The sequence below is a fragment of the Mytilus edulis genome, chromosome 9, assembly GCF_963676685.1.
Source record: "Mytilus edulis chromosome 9, xbMytEdul2.2, whole genome shotgun sequence".
Taxonomy (NCBI): Eukaryota; Metazoa; Mollusca; class Bivalvia; order Mytilida; family Mytilidae; genus Mytilus; species Mytilus edulis.
Window position 1 is genome coordinate 36952772 of NC_092352.1, and position 23849 is coordinate 36976620.

At 33.0% G+C, this 23849-nt stretch overlaps 2 long non-coding RNA genes across 2 annotated transcripts; both read left to right on the forward strand.

The window, feature by feature from the left end:
* Nucleotides 1–276: 276 nt before the first annotated feature.
* Nucleotides 277–6503, forward strand: LOC139488268 (uncharacterized). Its single transcript, XR_011655966.1, has 2 exons — nucleotides 277–594; nucleotides 6142–6503. It is a non-coding gene; the product is annotated as an uncharacterized lncRNA (long non-coding RNA).
* Nucleotides 6504–22566: 16063 nt separating this feature from the next.
* LOC139488271 (uncharacterized) lies at nucleotides 22567–23225 on the forward strand. The gene is made up of 2 exons (XR_011655969.1): nucleotides 22567–22654; nucleotides 23152–23225. It is a non-coding gene; the product is annotated as an uncharacterized lncRNA (long non-coding RNA).
* The last annotated feature ends 624 nt before the right edge of the window (nucleotides 23226–23849 follow it).

A 23849-nucleotide genomic window follows, 5' to 3' on the forward strand; every position in this document is an offset into this window, starting at 1 on the left:
CTAAATTTATGTTTCCCCCTAGTGCGTCTATCAGATATTGTTAAGTTGTCCTTAGGAACTTCAACTAACCCCCAATTTATTTTATACAGCATAGTTAATCTTGCCTTTTTCCTTCTTAATTCTAAATTTTCCCATTCCAACGATTTTATTAAATTTGAAACTGCTCCAGGTGATCTGTCTTTATAATCATTGAAGACAAACCTGGCTGCCTTACGCTGTACCTGCTCAACCTGAGTGATGTGTTGTTTTTTGTACGGATCCCAGACAGGAGTAGTCTCGATCATCCAGCCGCTTTATTTTTCAAAGTAGAGCGTCTGGATGACAAGTGATATAAAAATGGTAATTTATGACATTCGGAATAGTATCGGCTTTTTTAGCTTGTTTTTAAAGATAATGTCCAAGACGAATAACCAAGAAGTTGGTTATTGACTTCGGAAGAAATTATATTACGATAATACTATTGAAAAGCCCGAGAGTACCGATTGTTGTTTAAAGCTATTTATATTTTGTTTGTGACGACATACAAGTCGTGGAAAACACCAGACAGCATGGCTTCCATGACCGCGAAGGAAAATAACAGCACATCAAACCTTGGTAAGATGATATAACAACACAATCTGTTACATAAATTTTAATGCAAACTGAAACAGCGAGTAGTTATATATTCTTTCATGCATGTCCGTGCTACGTAAGCAAGTTACTAATTATACAATAAATGGCAATTTTTGTATTGACTGGGACCACTCGAACAGTCGTGTGTACGCTATAAATACATTTTGGGGTTGTTAACTTTTAAAATACTTGATGGAAAAGTGATATGACGCCGAAATATGCACTTCATCTAAGATAAGTTTGTTGTATTTATATGTAGTGTATAAAGGAGTTTGCATTTTGATATGTGTAAAAAAGGGGGGAGGAGAGATGCGCAATGTTGTACACTTTTGAAGAAGGGAACGCAATTCAAAAACATAAGCAGACGAAAAACAAACAAAGTATATCTAGAAGATGCCACTGATTTTGTACATACACCAAACGGTCAAAATGATCTATGCTCGATTTTTTTTAAAACAAATGCATTTAGCTTATACAAACATATAAGAAGTGCGACACGTTGTTATGAAAAGTAATTTAAATATACTGTTAGTAAACAAAGTCTGGACTGGTCAACTTAAAAAAGAAAAATACTTTTTTGCACTTTTAAGAGGCATTTTTTTCACACTAAAAAAAGTCCATAAAAGAATACAAATGTTGTCAGTGAATATATACCAATTGGCTTTCTAAACCTTGAAACAAAACCATGGCATGAGGAATACACTGTAAATTTGTTTTTATGCAAAACAAGACAGTAAAACAATAGATGCAGCATCAATGAAAGGAGGTGTCAATGAGACAGCAACCGGTGAACCCAATGACATACATTACCAAAAGTAGACATCAACATGATTAAGAGGACATCTTGTTGACTTAAACAAAAATTGAGAATAAAAGTACCAAAAGGTCAACATTATACAAGTACGAACATGCGGTATGAATACCAATGAGACAACTATCCACCCCAAGTTCAAAGGAGGTGGATGAGAGCAAGTATAGGCAACTGTATGGCCTAAAACAATGATAAAAATTCATGCATGATTTTGATAGAGAACACGGACAGGGAATCACTGTGTCTAAACCACACCGGCAAAATTTGCTCGGACTCGATGGTATCTAACATCCGGCACAATGACGGAACACCAATAGACAAAAGAAAGGTAGGTTTCTCCTTATTTTTTTATTTTTTTTATGATATCGAAGAATATATATACATATACAACTATTTTCTATTGTGAGATGCAATATTTTCTACAACCGTTCTATATCAACGGAGAAATAAGTCAAAATGCATGTCAAAATGACGAATTGAGTGAACCTTGCCTCGAAATTGTTTAATTTCTCGTTAAATTGTTCACATTGTACGGAAAGAAAGGTACGGGAAGATAGATATTGACACGGAGATTGCAAATTTAGTTATTATGAGCATCTCCATAATTGTATCTCTGTGTATGGAACGAAAGAAATGGGTCAAGTCAAAATGGAACTGGCCGGTTTCGTCAATGTATACAACCCGGTTTCGTCATAGATTTCAAAATGCATAACCCGGTTTGGTCAAATAAAAAAAATCATAATCGCATTACATTATAATTGATTATTTAACTTCAGCGTTCAAAAGGAGTTTTGTGTGTCGTTGGAAAACAAGTTCGTTCACCGGACAACGGCTTATTATTTATATGAGTCTCAGATTCAAATAAATAATAAGCAAAAACTTGAATTCCTACTCTTATAGAACACAAATATTTTAATTTACTTTGCATTCCGAAATTTTTTAACAGCATATTGAGATTAAAGCTCTCTAAATATGCGTTTTCTATATGAGTTATGGGAAAATATGTTGAACATGTTTAAACTTGAAATTAAAGTTTACGGTCTTAAAAATCGAAACACACAATTGATATGTGATTTTCTCGCACAAAAGGATGGACACCTTTATAAGTAATCTAATCATTCTATGTATGTAATCTTTTCTACAATCGTTAAAAATAAATCTTCTTAAGGATAAACGTTGATAATAAGACAACTGTAAATATGGTATCATCTTTTCTTTTGTCGATTCGTCCGTCCATGATTTGTCCGACCCTGCCAAACAACACCTCTATCCACATGTTGATATTCAAATTCACTTTCCAAAAACCTAAAAGCATGTGGTAAAAAGTTGGTTGATCGGTTTAAAGAGACAAATGAAGTCCCCAATGGAGAAGGACTGTTGTTACCATGGTTTTCATTTAAGGGAAAGGAACACTTGATGTCGTATGGGTATAAAATACATCTTTTATATCTGCTAGATGAAATCATGAGTTCAAATTTCCAATCAATTTTATTACAATCTTCCAATAGATTTAACAAACAGTTATAACCAATACTAAAAAAAATTGGTAAAAATAACAATTGTAGAAAAAAAAGTGTTTCTCGTAGTAACATTTGTAGAAAAAACATTTGTAGAAAAAATAAAGTACATGGTTAACAGTATAAGGGAGCTACCATTTGATTTTAGGGGGTACAATTTGCTTAAAAGGGAAGCTAAAAGTTTAGATTGAAAATGGCAGGATAACAAGTTATGTAAAAAGGGAATAAGCTACTACCTAAAAAAGGACCGAATAAAGTGAAAAACTAAAAAACAGCAGGACAGAGATTAAAACTGAAAACAAACGCATACTTTTTTTTCACCCTAGCCCCCTTTTTCATCCTAAAAATAAATTAGTAGCTTCCTAAGAGTTATCTATAAATATAACTGAGGCATAAAAAATAACAATAACAGATCGTTCATCCTCAATGATGTTTTTTTCTAGTATGATTAGACCTGCTAGATCTGTATCGAAAGCCTTTGTTGCATACTTGGCAATGATATTGGGCTACACCTTTCTTGTGCTTTCCTGTCACATGGTCAGTTAGTAGATCTTTCCTGTCAAATCTCTTAGGGCACATTGAACACTGGAAACGTTTAGCATTAAGAGTGTTACAAACTTTCAAGTGCCTCTTGTATGAACCTTGGTATGTGTACTGTTTATTACATTTTCCACACTTGAAAGGTTTATGTCCAATATGCGTGTTCATGTGGCCAATATAGTGTGCGTTGTCTGCAAACGTTTTGTGACAGATCTGGCATTCATGTCTCCTTTTTTCAGTGTCAGAGTGACTTATTTCATGACGTCTGTGGCCACTTTTTGTTTTTAATTTTCCCCACAAAAACAGCAAACAAACACATTTTGATCAATTCCATGGGACTGCAGTTGAAACAGCTGATGAGTTTTCATTGATAAGTTCATGAAATGACTCATCTAATGCCTGAATTGTAACGTTTTCTGTCATCTGAAATAATAAAAAAAACAACAGATCATTTAAAAATGTCTATCAACATGAAAAGTTCATACAAATTCCAAGCGACAACAACCCGACCATAGAGCAGAAAACAGGCGAAGGCCACAATGGGTCTTCAATGAAGCGAGAAACTCCCGCATCCGGTGGCGTCCTTTAGCTGGCCCCTTAATAAATATTTATACTAGTTCAGTGATAGTGGACTTCATAGTAAACTGCGAATACATGTATATTTATTATATTTAAGGGATAATTTTAACTATGATACAAGTTTTGGCACTCATCGCGCATTTACTATACAGGCTCTGTCATCGGACGAGTTAAGGTTTTTTCATCATTTTTTATTATTTATACTTTTGTTGTACTGTTTGTGTCAGCGACAACACTTTGACTCAGTCCATTCCCGAATCACACGCTTGTAATTCCATGGTTGTCTTTGGTTGCTTTATACCATATGCGTTTTTAACATAAAATAGGCAGGTAGTTTTCTTGTTTGAATTGTTTTACATTTATAATTTAGGGCCCTGTTATAGCTTGCTTTCATGCAGTTTGTGTGTTTTTCTCATTGTTTAAGGCATACGCTGACCTAAACTTGATTAATTCAACATAATTTTTGTGTCTAAAAGAAAGTTGTCTCATTGTCAATGTTTATGGGATAAGTGGTTACCGTCACTTCTTCTTAATAAGACCTAGATATAAATGACGGTCATGTTTTGCAAACCTACTTTTATTCACATTGAAAATACAAAACTGTCAGATACATGTATTGTTTTCGAAAGTTATCTTGAAGTTTCAATTGAATTTGAACTGTACAAAAAATGAATTTGAACTGTACAAAAAATGAATTTGAACTGTAAAAATAATGTGAAAAACATGCCTATGAAAATAAATGTGCCTACCAGAAACGGGGAGAAAGTTACAAATCTCACTGCCATGTTATGGATGCTTAAGTGTGAAAACTCGCTTTAGTGCGCAATTAACACAGTATATATAGTACCAGAAAATCTGGCAGGACTGCATGCATGATTAATTTGTGCAGAACAGTATAGACTATAGTCGGTTTGGGACTGTTCGTCAATGATTGAATGCATAAATGTATTAATAACTGATAGTAAATATTGTAAACTAAGTGTATATAATATAGTATAGTAAATTAAAATTATGGCAGAATCAAAACACATCCTTTTATTTTTCATCTTTACATACTACTATTATAAACAAAGAAAATATAATAATGTTACAAAATAATTAGATACCAGTATTTGCTATTCAGTATTTATATTCCATTTAAAATTAGTTTGAAGTTAAGTGAAATAAGGGATACGCCTTTCATTAGGAAAATGTGTATTATCATAATTAACTATGTCCAAAAAGTGCCCGTTTAAAATAAATTTTAACACGCCAAGTTTACTTTACAATAAATATATATTTAAATTCTCGAAAGACAATGTTCAGATCCGTGCCAAAGTTTCTTTTCATAAATTTTTTGTTAAAAAAAACCAAAAAAAACCCGGGTGATATATATAGACGAAACCGGGTGATTGTGTAGTAACAACATTGACGAAACCGGTTTATTTTAATTTGACATGACCCTTTTCTTTCGTTCCATACACAGAGATACAATTATTGAGATGCTCATAATAACTAAATTTGCAATATCCGTGTCAATATCTATCTTCCCGTACCTTTCTTTCCGTACAATGTGAACAATTTAACGAGAAATTAAACAATTTCGAGGCAAGGTTCACTCAATTCGTCATTTTGACATGCATTTTGACTTATTTCTCCGTTAATATAGAACGGTTGTAGAAAATATTACATCTCACAATAGAAAATAGTTGTATATGTATAAATATTCTTCGATATCATAAAAAAAATAAAAAAATAAGGAGAAACCTACCTTTCTTTTGTCTATTGGTGTTCCGTCATTGTGCCGGATGTTAGATACCATCGAGTCCGAGCAAATTTTGCCGGTGTGGTTTAGACACAGTGGGAATGTGCCAAAGAGACATCAACCCAACAAAAGAGCAGGAAACAACCCAATGCCACCAATGGGTCGTGTCATCACCACAGCGAGATAATCTCGCATCCCGTAGCGGAATTCAGCTTGCACCAAGACATTTCTAAATGTATATTTCTATATGATGTTTTTTTCCAAACATTTTGTTTTTCATATATGCTATGCTGGTGACCAAAAATTAATATGATTTTAACATTTACTTTATTTTGTAGACAAACCAATGATGATTTCGGGACACAGTTGTTATGTGTAAAATGTGAAGAATTAAAAAAAAATCTATATAAATATTCGAATTTTCATTGTATCATAAACAGCTTCAAGGTTCAATTTTATAAGAAAAAAGATTCAAAGATTTTTTTTTAATTACTGAAGCAGCAATCATTATAAATAAATCACAGTATCAAAAATGTTGGGTTAACATTATTTTGACAGCAACCACAAAGCGAAAAAAGGTACACAGACATATATTAAGTAAATGAAACAAACATCAAGAAACACATTGTTGTCAGATATGTCGGAGAATTTTAAAGATTTGTATTAACAAATTAAAAATCATATAAACAATTTAACAGTTTTCATGTTTGCGTTGTATCTCATTTACATGTCTGGCCCTTCTCAGTTAACTATATGGTATGGAGTTTTCTTAATATTGGAGGCCGAGCAGTGATTATATTTGCGAATATCCATGTCATTTGAACTCTGCTGGGTTGTTGCCTCATTAGCAATCATACCAATCTCCTTATTTTATATAAAGGTTCACATGAACAGGAGAATTCGAAGTTGCTGTTTTTGTGAAGCTGCTCTTTTATACAAAAGTCATGATGGATATTATAATAGTTTGTAGTAGGAGAATACACTTTTCAGTTATTTTTTGTATAAGTTAGCATGCAGTATGGGATAAATCCCATTCTATCTTTTCCATGTGATTGATCCAAACATGCATTCAAAGAGTATTGCATGGTTTCATGAATGACTGGTTAACTTCTGTATTTCTTCATAGACACGGAGACTGGCAAAGTGGTATTGTGTGAAGGTTGGTCCCCAAATGTTTTCTTCCCAAAAGGATTAGGCGATATAGATTATTGGTGAAACATTCAGACTATGCTGTCGTTAGCAATTTTAAGATCAGTTAATTTTGTAAATAAAAATTGAGTTGACTCATTGTGTGATCTCACTGATCTGCCAGTGATAAGTTGTTAAGCAGGGTTTTTTACATTGTAATCTTAGAGTTGTTTTTCTTTCCATAAACGTAACTTGATGTGTGCTTTTCGAGTAAGGTAAGTGCGTCAGATATCTGAAAGATTATTATAAAAAGGAAAGCTTAAATTATAACAAGAATTTACAGAAATAAAATGAGACAAAACTAAGAAAAATGGATAAAAATTAAAAATAAGGAATACAGACTAACGTGGCTACAATATACCGACTGTAGGTTGGTTAACGTCAAGTGGCAAATATTTCATGCATGTTCAGGACGATGTGATACAATATAAAGAATAGAGAATATATATAGTGGTGTGCTATAATATGAAAATAGAGAAAAATGGTAGTTTATAGTATGAAGATAAGAGAATATTAAACGTGGTGTGTTAAAATATAAAAATAGATCTTTTGGGTTGCTTGGTTATCGTCTTGTGGTAAATAATGGTAATGTTCAGGACGAAAAAAAATAACAATAATTATAAAGATGAGGTCCTAAATTATAGCCCGTTGGGGATACATGTTCGAGAAATTATAACTCACCAGAAAATTAAGGTATATTGGATTGCTTTATGTACAACGGTCCACCTACGGATCCCTCTCTTAGCGCACAGAGAGCGTGGTATATCCTCTATACACGACCAGTGGCGGATCCAGAACTTGTTATAAGGAGTGCACTATACAGTCATGCTACAGTGTTTCCTTATATGATATAATCAACCAAATTTTTCCCACGAAAAAAAATCATGTCTTTAATTTTTTTTTACATGTGACAAAAATTCAGAAAAAAAGATCGCCGCTAATTACAGTTTTTTATCGTTCTTTTAAAATTGCCCATCTGCAAGTTGGGCAACATAGGATCAGCTACAAGAATGTCAGTTTTAATAGTCACATATACATGTAACGTTACACTGTTACTGTTGTTATTATTTTTTTTTAAATATAATGGGGATAACGGAAGTGCTATTTATAGATATGTTCTATATTTAATTATTTGTTACGCCCCCTATAAATATCTGACCAGTCCGGTTAATCACCCCAGACGCTATATTTAAATGAGGGGGGGCAAGGGGTTTAACTGTTATGCTGTTATGGGGCAATTTAATTCTTTGTTATCTGTTATTTTGAAAATATATTTGCTGTTAGCTGTTATTGTCTTATTCTTTGTTAGCTGTTATTGGGCTTTTAGTTTTTTTGTTATCTGTTATTGTGACAATGTATTTTCTGTTGACTGTTATTGAAAATTGGAATGTTAGCATTTTTTTTTATAGTCAATATTCGGTATAAATGAAGATCATTGGACATTGGGGTCTACCACTACTAATATGTTTGTCCCGTATTCAGAGAAGGATTCCATTGACATATACCCATCACAGAAGTGAGGTCCAGGACAATTCAAGTATATCTTATGATTATCCTTTGTAATAAATTCCATTTTTTTTATGAATGTGTATTTAGAGTTATCTTAATTTTTTGTATGAGAATAATGTTCCTTGTTTCCCCTACGAACATATTAAATTAAAAACAATTCTTAATATGACAAAAAGGAAAACATGTGGCCAGGAATATCGGACAAGGATCTCAATTAAGGACTAGGTCCTAACAACCACTTAACCTTTTATATAATATGGTACATAGACTCAGCTCTGTGATTCTTTTCAAAGCAGAACCAAATGCATTGTACAATGAAAGTTCTAACCATGTACTTGCGTCCGAAGCTGCACATAACTCATTACAAACAAAGATTTATTTTGTTTCAAGCCATTGTTTCCCTACGAAACTATGTATTCTATTTACTATTACACTTGGTACATGTACAATCTAAAACCTGATCAAAATTGTTCAAATAAGGCCTTTGAAAAAGTGCAATAAATTGCTTTTGGAGTGTCAAAATTCGTTCGAAGTACTTGATAAATTGCATGCTTATAATTGGTGCTTTTGATTTTTCTACCCTATATACCACTTTGCCTCATAGTCTTATTAAGAAAAATTCACATACCTCATTAGATGGTCATTTAGAAAAAGTCAGAATATTCAAACTCTTTTAGGTCATTTTATTTTATTAGCAACAAAGGGAGCTTCAGTCAACATATATAAACAATACACCAACGTTTCATGAGCATTTTTTAGTTATTTTTGAAAACTAGAAAATGCAACCTTATTCTAATGAATAAAATCCCTTAACTCAATAACATAAAATCTAAAATTAATAAAAATCGAAAGGGAGTTTACAACAATAGATATAAACATTTCAGCAAAGTTTTATGAGAACTGCTGAAAACGTTTTTGTGTTAATGTCTGAAAACTGGAAAATCCCCCCTTTTTAATTAATAAAACCCGTTAACTCGGAAACGTAAAATCTAAAATTTATAAAAATTGAAAGTGACCTCATGTTAATAGATATAAACAATTCACCAAAATTCCTTGCTTTGTGAAAGCATTTTTGAAATATTATCAGAAAACTGAAGAAAAAAAAACACCAATTTTATTGAATAAAAACCCATTACCCAGAAACTTAAAATCTAAAATTTATAAAAAAAAAAAAAAAAAAAAGCAAAAAAGGAGATATAAACAATTTCCCAAAGTTTAATGCAAATTGGTTAAAGAGTTTTTGAGTTAATGTCCGACATGTTGAGAACAGACGGACAACAGTATACCACAATACGTTCCGTTAACGAGCGTATAAAACATATTATAATATATTGAGTTGTAATTTAAACACATTCTAGATACATAAATTAATACTAAAAACATAGTCATAGAAAATGGAATGCATTACAAAGGATTATATCCGTAATAAGAAATACTGATTTGTCAAAGACCATACTATTTTAATAGTTCATTTACTGTTATCTGTTTTTGTCCATTTTAATTCCTTGTTATCTGTTATGAGCCAAATCAATTTGCTGTTTTGCTGTTATTGGGACCCCCCTTGCCCCCCCTATTAAATATGCGTCTGGGTTATCGAGACTAAGACAGGAGAAGAGTATTCGACGACCGGACGGACAAGTGATGTGTACGTAAGGTGGAACCTCCATTTTGTCACAGGGTCATTTGGCCACATGGTTTTATTCTATTTGGGCTGATAAGTGACTAGTATAAGCTTTCCAATATTTTATTCACACTGAAAATACATTAATAAATGAATTACAATTATGTAATTAAAAGTTTCCTTATAATTTGGACCGTGAATTTGACAGGCAAAACATGCAATAAAAGGCCTTTAAAAGTGAAAATGTGCTTACCTGAAAATAGGGAAAAAGTTATAGATCCCGCAGCTCTAATGTGCTGAGTAAGTGTGAATACCCGTATTTTTACGGGTAGACAGTATATATAGTACAGACAATTTGTGGCGGGATTACATGCATTAAATTATCGTGCAGAAAGTATAGTGAAAGTCTATTGTCATAGTCTGTCAATGAATGAATGAATGAATGAATGAATGAATGAATGAATGCGTAAATGATAGTAAATGATAGTAAATCGAAATCAGTATAGTATTTCTCTTTCTTTATTCAGCTGATAATTTGTTACGGTGACACATTCTCGGCCCAAGGAGAAAATTTCGTCCCTATAATTTTATCTCCAAATCACAATAAGTCCATCAGGAAAACTTAACGAGATTATAGTCTTTTGCAATATAACATAGAAATGACAAATTCTATACACACACACACGTTATATACAAAAGTGAAATACAAGTTCAAAATCTAGGATAAAGGACAACAACAACAAAATCATGTAAAAAAATCCATCATACAAAGTTAAATTAGGGGGGGCAAGGGGGGTCCCAATAACAGCAAAACAGCAAATTGATTTGGCTCATAACAGATAACAAGGAATTAAAATGGACAAAAACAGATAACAGTAAATGAACTATTAAAATAGTATGGTCTTTGACAAATCAGTATTTCTTATTACGGATATAATCCTTTGTAATGCATTCCATTTTCTATGACTATGTTTTTAGTATTAATTTATGTATCTAGAATGTGTTTAAATTACAACTCAATATATTATAATATGTTTTATACGCTCGTTAACGGAACGTATTGTGGTATACTGTTGTCCGTCTGTTCTCAACATGTCGGACATTAACTCAAAAACTCTTTAACCAATTTGCATTAAACTTTGGGAAATTGTTTATATCTCCTTTTTTGCTTTTTTTTTTTTTTTTTTATAAATTTTAGATTTTAAGTTTCTGGGTAATGGGTTTTTATTCAATAAAATTGGTGGTTTTTTTTTCAGTTTTCTGATAATATTTCAAAAATGCTTTCACAAAGCAAGGAATTTTGGTGAATTGTTTATATCTATTAACATGAGGTCACTTTCAATTTTTATAAATTTTAGATTTTACGTTTCCGAGTTAACGGGTTTTATTAATTAAAAAGGGGGGATTTTCCAGTTTTCAGACATTAACACAAAAACGTTTTCAGCAGTTCTCATAAAACTTTGCTGAAATGTTTATATCTATTGTTGTAAACTCCCTTTCGATTTTTATTAATTTTAGATTTTATGTTATTGAGTTAAGGGATTTTATTCATTAGAATAAGGTTGCATTTTCTAGTTTTCAAAAATAACTAAAAAATGCTCATGAAACGTTGGTGTATTGTTTATATATGTTGACTGAAGCTCCCTTTGTTGCTAATAAAATAAAATGACCTAAAAGAGTTTGAATATTCTGACTTTTTCTAAATGACCATCTAATGAGGTATGTGAATTTTTCTTAATAAGACTATGAGGCAAAGTGGTATATAGGGTAGAAAAATCAAAAGCACCAATTATAAGCATGCAATTTATCAAGTACTTCGAACGAATTTTGACACTCCAAAAGCAATTTATTGCACTTTTTCAAAGGCCTTATTTGAACAATTTTGATCAGGTTTTTGATTGTACATGTACCAAGTGTAATAGTAAATAGAATACATAGTTTAGTAGGGAAACAATGGCTTGAAACAAAATAAATCTTTGTTTGTAATGAGTTATGTGCAGCTTCGGACGCAAGTACATGGTTAGAACTTTCATTGTACAATGCATTTGGTTCTGCTTTGAAAAGAATCACAGAGCTGAGTCTATGTACCATATTATATAAAAGGTTAAGTGGTTGTTAGGACCTAGTCCTTAATTGAGATCCTTGTCCGATATTCCTGGCCACATGTTTTCCTTTTTGTCATATTAAGAATTGTTTTAATTTAATATGTTCGTAGGGGAAACAAGGAACATTATTCTCATACAAAAAATTAAGATAACTCTAAATACACATTCATAAAAAAAATGGAATTTATTACAAAGGATAATCATAAGATATACTTGAATTGTCCTGGACCTCACTTCTGTGATGGGTATATGTCAATGGAATCCTTCTCTGAATACGGGACAAACATATTAGTAGTGGTAGACCCCAATGTCCAATGATCTTCATTTATACCGAATATTGACTATAAAAAAAAATGCTAACATTCCAATTTTCAATAACAGTCAACAGAAAATACATTGTCACAATAACAGATAACAAAAAAACTAAAAGCCCAATAACAGCTAACAAAGAATAAGACAATAACAGCTAACAGCAAATATATTTTCAAAATAACAGATAACAAAGAATTAAATTGCCCCATAACAGCATAACAGTTAAACCCCTTGCCCCCCCTCTTAAATAGGCAGCAAGTGCCACTCTACCCAGAATGCAGAGTGGAAATGACATGAACTAATGAACCATAATCCTAATCATTATATCAAATCCTAATACAAAAAATAAAACACAATTATGCAACAAAACAAAATTTATTCATGAATGACACAAACATATATGACAGCAACCTCACAAGTCTCATTTCTAAGTGACACTAGACAAATTTTTCTCATTCTCCGAAATAATCCTTTCCATATACAAAAACCATGTACGACTTAAATTCTTCGATGGGTGTACACCATCCACTAACTTAGAAAACATATACTTAATCTTATCACCCTTCTTCTTCTGAACATATGTGTGTAAAAACGGAGTGATCATATGGTTTCTACAATTAAGCTCAGTTATGAACTTATTTGTCTCCCGTAAAATCTCATGTAATTTTTCTTGCATTTCCGGATAATTTTCCTCATATACCAAATATTTGGTTTTATGAATCATAAGCCTATGATTATTCCAATCCCGGAAACTAGATGCAGCAATAGTTGAAAACACAACTTTTCCTCCATGCTTCTTGATTTTACTCTCAGTATCCAAAATCAAATTTTTCATATTAGACACATGATCTACGTCGAGATTTAACCATGACTCTTCATAATAAGAAACTCCATCTTTTTTCCTTGTCAAAGTACAAATATCGGGAATTCCGATAACAAAGTATACAATACTATGAACACACGTATCACCCTTAAGTCTAGAAATAGCTATTCGGCACAAATCTTGCAATTTACCACCGGACTTGATAATAATATCTTTGCAAGCCATACCAGAGAAACACTTCCCTCTACTGGATGCAAACAGATACGAATGAGGATATAATGCCATCTATAAACAACAAAAATATATACTAAAACCATATTTACACCAAATAAACATATCTAAAATAACACTTAATCAAAGATATGACAAAAAATCCTACTGAAAACTAACTGTAAATTTTATAAAATAATCAACGATACAAAATAAAATCCTGGTAACGCTGTGGGGCTCTACACTGTCTAGTCGTCCGACGTAAGACAGGTTGTGTGTCTGTAGCCTCAAAGGCAACGGAGTTATTTTCCGTATGACCACTAGCAGACATACCACTTAATGTAGAGCTATCATTAACACCAGAATGTACACTAGACTGACCTGACGTATCACTTAGCAAATCTCCACTAAAATCTGAACGAGAACTACTTAAATCTGAAACTGGTAAAGAACTACTAGACGATGACGGTAAAAACTCTGGGGCCTGAGGATTAAGTACCAACTGTGAACTTCGGTCAGGATCTATTACCCTAGGAGACCGAGTAGCAACTATACATATATCATCATCATCCTCATCGCTAGAGTTACTACGTACCTCTGTGAGCATTAGCTCATTTTTATCACTATCAACAGTATCGTCTTTTTGCAAATTCTGTGGTCTAGTAAAGGTTTTACCCTTTTTACAACTAGACGGAATTTGTTGTCGTACTATCTCATCTGTAGGTAGTGAAAAAATGGGTAGTAGCATATTTCTATGTACAGTTACCTTCCTTGAACGACCATGTTCAGGTTTAAGTACGTATACAGGTATACTAGTATCTGGCTGAGACTCGACAATATATGGATCTCTATTCCATTTGTTCTGTAGTTTGTGCTTACCTTTAAATCCTACTTTCTTGAGCAAAACTCTGTCCCCTTTCTGTAGATTAGAATGTCTTACTTTCAAATCATACCTGGTCTTATGGCGTTTACCTGCCTTATCCGCTACCTTGGCTGCTGTTTTATATGCGAACTGTAGTCTCTTTTCTAGATTACTTACATATGTCTTGTGATCTTTAACAGGTAAACCAGATGAAATACCTAAAAACGCATCTATAGCCAGTCTTGGATGCCAACCGAACATCAAAAAGTGAGGACTATATCCTGTACTTTCATGTCTCGAAGCATTATAAGAGTGGACAAGAGGCGCTACATAGGTTTTCCAATCTGATTTCTTATCTTCGTCTAACGTACCTAACATGTTTAACAGTGTCTGGTTAAACCGCTCACACTGTCCATTTCCCTGGGGGTGGTAAGGGGTCGTCCTCGACTTCTTAATATCAGCTAACTTACATAATTCGCTTATAATCCTCGACTCAACATTTCGTCCTTGATCACTGTGTAATCTAGTCGGAAATGAGTAATGCTGAATAAAGTTCTCCCATAAACACTTAGCTGTAGTCTTAGCCGTCTGGTTACGTGTAGGTATTGCTTGAGCGTAGCGAGTGAAATGGTCCGTAATGACCAATATATTCTCATACCCACCTTTTGACTGTTCTAAAGTGAGAAAGTCAATGCAAACTAGCTCAAGAGGATACGATGTATGTATACTTACCATTTCGGCCGACTTTTTACACGTCTTTGACTTCCTCAGAATACAATTCTCACAAGACATTACCTTAGTTTCTACATCCCTGTCCACTCCTGGCCAAAAGAACCTAGATTTCACAAGGAATAATGTCCTGTCTCTACCCTGATGTCCTACATCATCGTGTAAACCCTGTAGTACAATATCTCTGAGTACTGATGGCAAAACTAACTGTGTTACCTTTTCATTATACAGACTACTGTTTCTGTACAATATCCCATCCTTTAATGTAAACTTATCCCAATCACGTAAATACCTACGAACTTCCTCTGTCTCTAATGATATCTTCCTTTTGGTTGGTTTATGTTTACCCTGAACTAAAGCAATAATTCTCCGAATAGACGGGTCTGCGTTCTGCTCCTCATGCCAGTCAATCTTACTAATACTTACCTCATGTAAATCTTCAGTGGCAACACTCTCAGTCAATAAAACAGTCTCAATAAATGGACCAGGAGAAACAATACTAGAAGTACATACCGCTTTAATCGCATCACTAAACATCTGCTTAGTCTCTGGTTGTATTCTAGATAAGGCGTCAGCGTCTACATTAGACTTACCCGTTCTGTATGTTAATTTGAAATCGTAATTTGAAAGAGAAGCGACCCATCTATGTCCGACGGCGTCTAACTTAGCTCGATCAAAAACGTATGTCAATGGATTATTATCCGTTTTGACTTCAAATTTACTGCCATACAGATACTCGTGGAACTTATCGGTCACCGCCCATTTAAGAGCTAGAAATTCTCTTTTATGGGTCGGGTAAAGTCTCTCTGCTCCACGTAGGCTACGGCTGGCATAGGCAATTACTCTGTCAATGCCCTCCTGTGTCTGATAAAGAACCGCTCCTAAACCATCGTTACTGGCGTCAATATGCACAGTAAACGGAAGTTTATAATCAGCGTAAGCTAATATAGGAGGTGAGGTTAACTTATCAATTACCTTATCCATAGCTTCCTGTTGAGCCTCGTTCCAGAACCACCTGGTTGGTGCCTTTTTCCGTCTTACCGTACTTACCTTCTTCTGTGTCGAATGACCAATCAATAGATCGTTTAAAGGTTTAACGATCTTTGCATAATCCCGAATGAAACGTCTATAATATGAAGTAAATCCGAGAAACTTTCTCAGATCCTTCACATTCCTAATAGTGGGCCAGTTTTTCACGACAGAGGTCTTTTCTGGATCTGTTTTGATACCCTCATTGGATACAATAAAACCCAGATATTTGATCTCTCTCTTGAAAAACTCACACTTCTTACCTTTTAACTTCAGGTTGTGCTCCTTCAGCTTAGAGAAAACGGATTCTAACCTCCTGAAATGCTCTTCTTCTGTCTTCGAATAAATGATAATATCATCTAAATAAATCAGACATTCTCTTAAATGTAGCTCACCCATACATCGTTCCATAAGCCTTTGGAAGGTAGAACATGCATTGGTGAGACCAAATGGTAATCTGTTGCATTCATAGAACCCTAACGGGCCTAAATTGAATGCTGTTTTCTGTTTGTCTGATTCTTTAACCCCGCACTGCCAGTAGGCTGAACGAAGGTCTAATTTAGAATAATACCTTGCCCCTGCTAGGCAATCTAACGTGTCATCTATCCTCGGCAAACCTCTTTCGTCTTTTATAGTCTTTTTATTGACCCTCCTAAAGTCAATGCAAAAACGAAGTGAACCATCAGGCTTACGTACTAATACCACATTACTAGAGTATGGACTACATGACTCTCGTATAGCCCCTGCTTCTAACATCTCTCTAATGTGCTCTCTTACCTCTTCAAACATTGAAGGTGGTATCCTCCTATATGGTTCTCTAAATGCCTTCTCATCTGTGAGATGTATCTCGTGCTCAACTAGGGTGGTAAAACCTAAATCAGTAGGACCAGTCGAAAATACGGACTTCCAATCACAGATAAGATTTTCCAACTTACTTTTTGTTTCTGGTGTCACCTCTGTCAACTCAACACCTATATTCTTTAATATCTTACCTTTATCACATTCATCACTCGCCTTTTCACCTGTTTCTTCAACTGAACTATCTAAAGCAGCATGACGTACAATCTTTACCTCATTCAATCCACAAAGAACACTTTTAGGCTTCACATATATTACCTTGGTTGACATATTAAATATCCTAACTGGTATCCTGTTTGTACCAGTATACTTCAGGTTAACTACTCTTGGACATACCCCTAAACTACTCTGATTATCATCAACACATTCGGTAACTGCCGTCTGTATACTAGACTTTGCCTTACACAACCCTGTAACAGTCATGCTGGACATGGGGCTTACCTTAATAGGTCGTTTATTTGTGGACTTTACAAGACTCACAATACTAGAGTCCATAGCTGAAAATGCTGTATCCCATTCATGTGGTATATTTACCTCAGAATCACTTGTTAAAGTGGACTTCATAGGCCTTAATACGTTTGTACCTATTATAATAGGAACAGATCTATTATAATCTGTCTCGGGTACAACTAATAATGGGACCATCATAGGTTCAGTATGAAATGGTGCCTTTATATTTACCTCAACATACCCAAGGTATGGCAACTGTGAACCCTCAGCTACTCGTACTGAGAGAATAAACTCATCTAAAGTCTTTATCGTGGGGACTGTGTGGAGCGATCTTAATGTAGGTTCACTAATAGTAGACACCATAGATCCACTATCTATCAAAGACTTACATTTTTTTCCGTTCACATAAACATGTGTTTCATTTGCCTTACCGACCATTCTATCTAACAAAGTAGTTTTAGGCTTACTTACAATATCATCTGTAGATTTAACTAACGTAGGACTATGCTTGGCAGCAACGAGTTTAGAATCTCCAATTCGTCCTTCATTGGAGACTCCTATTCGTTTAAATCGCCATTAGCATTTTGTCGTGAATTTCCAGACTGATTATTGTAAGTATTCCTATTACCACCGCGACCTCTCTGATTCTGATATCCTCGACCTCGACCATAACTCCGCGAATAATTTCCACGTCCAGAACCAGTGGAATATCCCGGGTTAGACTGACCATGATTATCTGTTACCTTATTTGTCTCTTTTGGTGTTTTGTTTTCTAAAGTTTCTAATCTCTTACCCATACGGTCAATTTTTTTCAATATATCGTCAAGCTTGACCGAGTCGGTAGAAATAGGCTGATGTTGCACAGTGCTAACTTTAAGTTTATGATTTGGAATTTGTAAAGGGACTTTCCGTTTTGAATCTTCATTCGAGTACGGTATTATTCAACTACGGTTTAGCGAAGGAGTAAAAAAAACTTGTCATCGTGGCGACAGTGAACAATCTATTTTAATGTACATGTGACCTTTAATGTCAACATCCGTTTAAAGGACAGTAAGTAAAGTCTAAAAAGTACTACATGTAGCATTTGCCAATTATTTCTTTAAGGATTTGACATGATGTATGTTAGTGTAATAGGTTCCTGTAAACAAAACAAAAATCAATAAATGTTTAACGCCCTTTACAACAAATACCTTGTCTAAACATCTAAAATGATCGTTTTGCAGTTTATATGTCTGATTCATTTGCTTTTTGCTATTTGCAACGTTCAGGACTACATTAGATTTTACTGAAAGTCGTAAGTACATACTGTATTATACTATACTATATAGAATATTGGTTGAATATTGAGAAAGGAAACAAGCTTTTTCAGGAATAACTTAGCTTATTAAAACAAAGTTCAAGCGTATAAACTTTCTCATTCAAAAATATTATTATTTATTACACCTCATGTATAATAATATATTATTAAAAGAGGTAGCATTCCGGATGCTATAATATTATTTATCTGTGAACGTCAAACGGTCAAGCTTTTGTTTTATTATCTGATTAAAATACAGATTGTGTGTGTCTGCTTTGATTAACAGGGTCTGAAAACGCTCAGTATTACATCCACTTTTAAAGACTTTTTAGATTCTTCTGGTTTAGACGAATTGTCATCTTTATTGTCAAACATGCCAATCCCCTATATGTGTCTTTAAAATAGCATATCGCCTAAATATGCGTATTTTTACCGACCATATTTGTCCTATTATTTTCCTCACTCAAACGAGTCAGATCTTCAGGTGGCACGGTAGTATTTCCTGGCCCATAAGGGATAATGATAGCCTTTTTAGAATTTTCACCACCTTCTAACACTACAAAAATTTCTACATTCACAGTTAACTGAAGAACTTTCATTTTACTATTCACAAATGAATTTGAATATGTATCATGACCGTTTACTTTTTTTGCTATTTTTAAAAAACTAAGGCCACTAGTACTTTTAGGTCTTTTATGGTGCAGTGAATACAAAATTTCAAAAAATTCTCAAAAATTCATTTTCATCTGTATGTAAAATTATTTCATATTTTTCTACACCTGATTCATCCCTCAGTTTGGGAAAGTAAGTTCAGTTGATACTGTATTTTTTGTCCAATCGCACTGTTTAGATACATTAACCTAAGTAGGGTACACAAAAGAGCAACCTAAATTCTGGAATGCAAATACTACCGTGCCACCTTAACCAAGACATAACAAACTTGAAACCAGTCATGACACCTATGATGCATAGACTTCTTACTTTGGAACATATTACAATAAAGAATACTAGTCTGCACTCATTTCTTACCAAAAACAAATGAAACATTACATCCCTACCCCATCTGGCAGATTTTCACTTTTTTTTCATCTTACAATTTTTACTTAAGGAGTGTCCAAAACCCAAATATATGATGTTTTAAATCAACACAGAAGTCAAACATGGTGATTCAGGAGGAATTATTGGATTGCCAACTCTATTTATGGTTAATCTGACTGAAAGAAACAGTTTAAGCACCAAACCATGAAAATGATATTATAGTCCATTCCACATTTTACAGTATGCCTTATACTACTTTAAACATTTCCAGATTATGAGAGCAATACAACAAGAGTCTTTAGATTGCAGTTAACTATTATTCCAAAATCTTTTTCACAATACATGTACTAGAATACATCTCTAAGATGACTGTTTGACTATTTCTCATGTATGCATTAAGTTAAATTATGTCCCCTTACATAATCAATTTGCCTTTATTGTGCTTTTCACTGTCAGAAAATCTTAACAATTAATGGTATTTGCATGGAAAATGAATAAACCCTTTAATCTTGATGATATAACATCATAAAAACATTCTTTGTTAAAAATAATGTCTAGTCAATGTAAAGAAACCCTTATTTCTATCTCTATTTCAGACCAATATGAGAGCTAAATGAATAAGTAAGGACCTCTTAACCACATACTGGTTCCCCAAAAGCTGCTACTGGTGTCATGTTACATCAGAACTACAAATTAAACCAGAAGAAAACTAGTATAGCTGTCCTTATGTTGAAAAATATAAGAAATTATGTAATTTATTTATTTCGGTGAAAATAATAGGATGTACATGCAACCGAAAAATGTCGCGTCTCAAATTTCAGTGGTTGCACATGTGTCAGACACTGCGAAAAGTGAAAGCGAGCATTTATAATTGAAAATGTTTTGCAAGTTACATAAAAATAATGAAGTTCTACTTTCTAGGTAAATTTTTACATTATTACCCACAGATCAGGCAAAATTTGCTGAATCAGCAATTTTTACTCTCAGGGGTGGAATTTAAAGCTTGTTTTAATCATAGTTGCCCTAAATCAAACTTTTATTGATAAACTTACAAATTGCATAGGTAAAAAAAATCCTTTATTGATTTAGTGTAAAAATATATATCCCCCTTAAGTTGGCACGGTAGTATTTCCTGGCCCATAAGGGATAATGATAGCCTTTTTAGAATTTTCACCACTTTCTAACACTGCAAACAATTCTACATTCACAGTTAACTGGAGTACTTTCATTTTACTATTCGCAAATGAATTTGAATATGTATCATGACTGTTTACTTTTTTTGCTATTTTTAAAAACCTAAGGCCACTAGTACGTTTAGGTCTTTTATGGTGCAGTGAATACAAAATTTCAAAAAATTCTCAAAAATTCATTTTCATCTGTATGTAGAATTATTTCATATTTTTCTACACCTGATTCATTCCTCAGTTTGGGAAAGTAAGTTCAGTTGATACTGTATTTTTTGTCCAATCTCACTGTTTAGATACATTAACCTAAGTAGGGTACACAAAAGAGCAACCTAAATTCTGGAATGCAAATACTACCGTGCCACCTTTACCTCGCCTAAACATTTCCAATCATCTTAACTGTCTAATCGCATTATGTCTGTAAAATATAGGGAATGTTCGTACAATGAATTTGATATGTGTTACTATTTATTTCAGATACTAGATATTTTATGCAGGTTAAGCTAGACAATGATTGCAGAGTTTTGATATATGATGAACGTCACAATAAAAGTTTTGTCCTGTGCCCAAATATGTGGACTGACACACACGCAACTATTGTTTGCAGACAGTTTAATATGTCAGACATTGGATATGCGAGTGCAGTGATCAGAGAATAGAAATATAAACAACTACACGTTCATGTAAATTTTTCCGGTAATGAATCAACATTGCTGCTGTGTCGATTTGAAAAGATCATCTCAGGGGTTTTGTAAAAACAGTGACGCCGCTGTTCGCTGTACAAGTAAGGAGAGTAATGCTGAAAACTAAATCTATAAATTGCGGAAGTAAACGTAAAGTTATATTTGATTAGATTTGATAAATATTACAAATGATACATGGACCTTTAACTAATTGTCTTGAACCAAGTCTTGAAAAGTAGAATATGCAAAAGATTGTGACTTTGAACATGTAGTATGTTATAATTTAGTCGTGATTGACCCACAAAATAAAAAGAGTTTTTAGCAGAATACTAGTAAGTTCGTATTCTTTTTGGTTTTATCACCATTTTTTAGTTTTAGTATCTCTTAATCGTCTTTTGTTTGTGTAATATTTTATGATATTTTTTTAAACGTGCATTTCGTTAGGTAAAGAAAACCCGAAACTTCTAACAATATTTCACTTCCAGATAGAGTTCAAATGATGTTAATTTTTCTGTGATACACGCTAAACTAAACTATAAAAATTCTTGATTAAAGAAAAACACCTAAACAACTGTTAGTATGAGAAATTAAATTAAATAAAAGAAATTAAAAGATAGTCTGATTCAAATGACTTACATTTGGTAAAAAACGGATAAAAGGTCTTTATTTGTACAATGTTGATTACATAAAATGTATGAATGAAATGTTCAATATTATTTTTTATACACAAAACAACTAAACAAATAGGAATGATCGCTATTCTATACAAAAGGATGTCATTCTACTTTAAAGACAAAAATGAACTAACAAATAGATTCCAACAAACCTAGGTAAGATATGCCTGCTTAAATATTGTCTAAAATTGTTCTAAATCTGTATTGCAGCATTAAACACAAATCCTGTTTCATCAACTGAAGTAGTTCTACAACCAGCTATTCCTTCAAACATGACAGGTAACATTTGTTAGTTTTATCTTGAGAGAAAGTTTAATATTTAAGTTAAATTGATTGATGGAATACCTTGTCAACTTACGTAGTGTACTGTTTGCTAGTTATAATACCAGGTTTAATCCACCATTTTATACATAAGAAAATGCCTGTACAAAGTAATTAATTTGACAGTTGTTATCGATTCATTTGGGGTGTTTGAGCTTTTGATTTTGTTATTTGCTTGGGGACTTTCCGTTTGAAAGTTTGGTTCTTATGTTAAGACTATTTATTGTCCAAAAGATAACCTTTTGTTTTTCTTTCAAGTGGTTGCCTTATTAATTCTGATATTGAAATAACTTTCATTCCAAGATAAATTTTAACCAAGATAGACTGAAAACGTTATTGTAAATTGTATAGTTGACGACAAAAAGTAGAAACATATCGTTCCCTAACAAATTCGGGGGAAATGGCAAACTCTCATCGTTTGAATTTGAATTGTATATCCCTTTTAATCTTTTCAGGAACAGAAATTGGTGTTATTTCGTCAATAGTATTCATTGTCACTGTATTGTTTGTTATCGTCATCATATACAGGTATTTGATTTGTTAAGTTTGAGTTTACAGGTTATTGAAACGAAAGCATAAATATATTTTCTGCTGAAATTTTTTATATACATAGCTAGTGATTTCTATAAAAAAAAATATCTTCACAGTTAAAGTAGTGTAAGGAAAATAACAAACCAAGTAATAATATACAATTACTTTATTTATTTTTGTTTTGTTTTGTATGGTGGTTATGTTGTTTTATAGATAAACATAAAGAAAAAGAGAAAAACTAATTTTATTAAGGTCTTGCATATCAGTTTAATTTTTAATTTACCTTAATAACATAATTGTCGCATCAAAAGACACTTATCCTTTTAATCCCTTATGAATTTTATGACAAGTCAATACTAAAGCCAATTGTATTTTCAATATTTTACCAAAAAAGCATGTTCATTTTTTATTTTTTTTTTATATTTTTCTATGTCTTTGTGTTACTGGTATAGCTATGAAACAAACGCTCATACATTATATTTACTTTTGAAAGTATTGTTAATGTGATTCCTACTACAGAAAGCTAGCTAAGGTAGATATAGCTTTTGGGTGTATACTCCTGTCCAGTAAAAAGAGATCAAAGACGCATTACTTCGTGAAATCAAATATTTAGTTTTGTTTT